Here is a 2,958-nt window from a genome sequence, read left to right on the forward strand (position 1 = left end):
CAAACCAAGAAGCAGGCAACACAATCCTACAGGTAAGACAGGCACAGCCAAGAGATGAACCTCCTTCGCCTGGTGTGGTAACGTGGGCCGAGGGAAGGCTACACTCTCAAGAGTGGTGTGAATGTAAAACACTAGCCACCCAACCCGCAAAGAACAAAAGTCCAAAATAAAGGACTATGCAATCAAGGGTCTACAAAAATATATATGCTTTAAATAAAATCACCATATGTAAATAGAATACACTACAAAAACCCACCTCTGTGGCAAGAGCACAGCATGTGCAAGAGGTAGGAGGCTGCAGCCCTCTGCCTTTCACCACGTGTTACTACCAAATCAACCACATTGTTTGGGAAAGGATATGTCCATGTGCAAAAAAGGGATTAAATGGGACAAAACCAGTCTCTTGGGCCCAAAGATGGACAGGGGGCAGTTAAGAATCAATAATGCTTTCTCACTGTTCTTGGCGAGGCAACAGCAGTGAACCAGGCTTCTTGGCGCTGTCTGAGTTGTTAGAAGATCCTGCAAGTGCCAAAAGCAGCATGTGTTGAACGCCTCAAAGCAGTTTCATGGGGGGGAAACACCAGGACGATGGTTGATCTGGCTCTCGGGTTACTGTGAGTCCCAATCCAGGGTCTCCGAGACAAGATAGGTCCTTGTTCTCCAAAACACGGGGAGGCTGGAGAATACTTATGGGGGTTTCTTACCTCCAGTGAGGTGCCGACATAGTCCGTGCACCCCACATATGTGGTCCCCGGTGCAGCCCTGCAAGGGAAGGTGATCACTTTGGTGTGTCGCTGTCAGACATTCTGTGATGGTGTGAACGGTTCCATGTCATTCCATCGCCTGTTTTTATTTTGCGATATTTGTTGCTGTAGATTTTTTTGCCACAAAAACTCATCTAATGTTTTTTTTTGTTTTTTGTTGGGGGGTTTACCCCCCAAATCCCCCTTCCCACCTATTTATAATCTATTCCAGAAATACCCCAAAACTTTATATCCCTCTATCCACCCCCATATTATTCGATGGGTTTTTGCAGTAAAAAATCTGCAGCAAAAAATGCTGCAAAAAAAAAACGATGAATGGACGTCATACCTGTGTGAACAGGTGTGGCATGCACACTGCACCAATCCCTGCAAGGCTCTTACACAATGTGGACCCGTTTATGTGCAAGGAGTTTCCAGCTGGTGGCGAACGACAGTTCTTTCAAAACTAGGCCGCTGTCTCCTCAAGAGGTCAGTGCTGGGCTACTGTTGAAACTGACATCGTTTAGTTTACTTCCGGTTGCTTCTCAAGCAAAACAAGCCCTTCCTCCGTGCAGGGCAGCGTGACTCTGCAATGGGGCGCGCTACATTGCACACTTCCCCTCCCCCACAGAGGAGGACGGTGTGCTCGTGCACGCTGACGGCGTGCAGGGCCGCTGGGATACTCGGGAGAGCTTGGTTTATTCCAGGAGCCATAAACATTTATGTTCGTGTCGTTTGGCAAGAGCTTAAATTAAGCAGAATGGAAATAAAGGCAAGAGGATGTTTTTTGCACTTTGCTGCTTTAATACTGTGGATCTGGGCTAAACGTTTCTTTTAAAGGCTACCCTACTATAAAGAGTCTCTCTTCCTACCATTATGGTTAATGCATTATATATATATATATATGTGAAAAAGTCCATGCTAGGCCTAGGCCGAGTTCCTTTATAAGGTCATGGAACTCATTACACGCTTTACGTACAGTAGTCGATATTGTATTCCTTATAATACATGGCCATACACTGTCATCCCTCTAATACCTTTAATGCGATTAACGAGATCTTGCAATTAGTGACAATTTAGAATCTAAAAGAAAAGCTACGATACAGCGGGAAAAGTAGTTAAAGAAGTTTTCATTTTGTGCTTTAAAATAAGTAATACCGCAGATTCTGGCTCTGAATGAACCTGCGGCTGAAAACTGTTCCTTATCAATTGATGGCTGCTAATCTCCGCAATTCTATCTAAAAGTGACGCATGCCAATCTCTGCAATTCTATCTAAAGGTGACGCATGCCAATCTCTGCAATTCTATCTAAAAGTGACGCATGCTAATCTCCACAATTCTACCTAAATGTCACACATGCTAATCTCCGCAATTCTATCTAACAGTGACGCATGTCAATCTCTGCAATTCTTTCTAAAAGTGATGCATGCTAATCTCCACAGTTCTATCTAAATGTGACACATGCCATTCTTCGCAATTCTATCTAAAAGTGACGCATGCTAATCTCCACAATTCTGTCTAAATGTGACGCATGCCAATCTCCACAATTCTATCTAAAGGTGACACATGCCATTCTTCGCAATTCTATCTAAAAGTGACGCATGCTAATCTCCACAATTCTGTCTAAATGTGACGCATGCCAATCTCCACAATTCTATCTAAAGGTGACGCATGCCAATCTCTGCAATTCTATCTAAAAGTGACGCATACTAATCTCCACAATTCTATCTAAATGTGACGCATGCCAATCTCCACAATTCTATCTAAATGTGACACATGCCATTCTTCGCAATTCTATCTAAAAGTGACGCATGCTAATCTCCACAATTCTGTCTAAATGTGACGCATGCCAATCTCCGCAATTCTATCTAAAAGTGACGCATACTAATCTCCGCAATTCTATCTGAAAGTGACGCATGCTAATCTCCACAATTCTATCTAAAGGTGACGCATGCCAATCTCTGCAATTCTATCTAAAAGTGATGCATGCTAATCTCCACAATTCTATCTAAATGTGACGCATGCCAATCTCCACAATTCTATCTAAATGTGACACATGCCATTCTTCGCAATTCTATCTAAAAGTGACGCATGCTAATCTCCACAATTCTGTCTAAATGTGACGCATGCCAATCTCCGCAATTCTATCTAAAAGTGACGCATACTAATCTCCGCAATTCTATCTGAAAGTGACGCATGCTAATCTCCACAATTC

The sequence above is a fragment of the Ambystoma mexicanum genome, chromosome 12 (genome assembly GCF_040938575.1).
Source record: "Ambystoma mexicanum isolate Mex_15411 chromosome 12, UKY_AmexF1_1, whole genome shotgun sequence".
NCBI lineage: Eukaryota > Metazoa > Chordata > Amphibia > Caudata > Ambystomatidae > Ambystoma > Ambystoma mexicanum.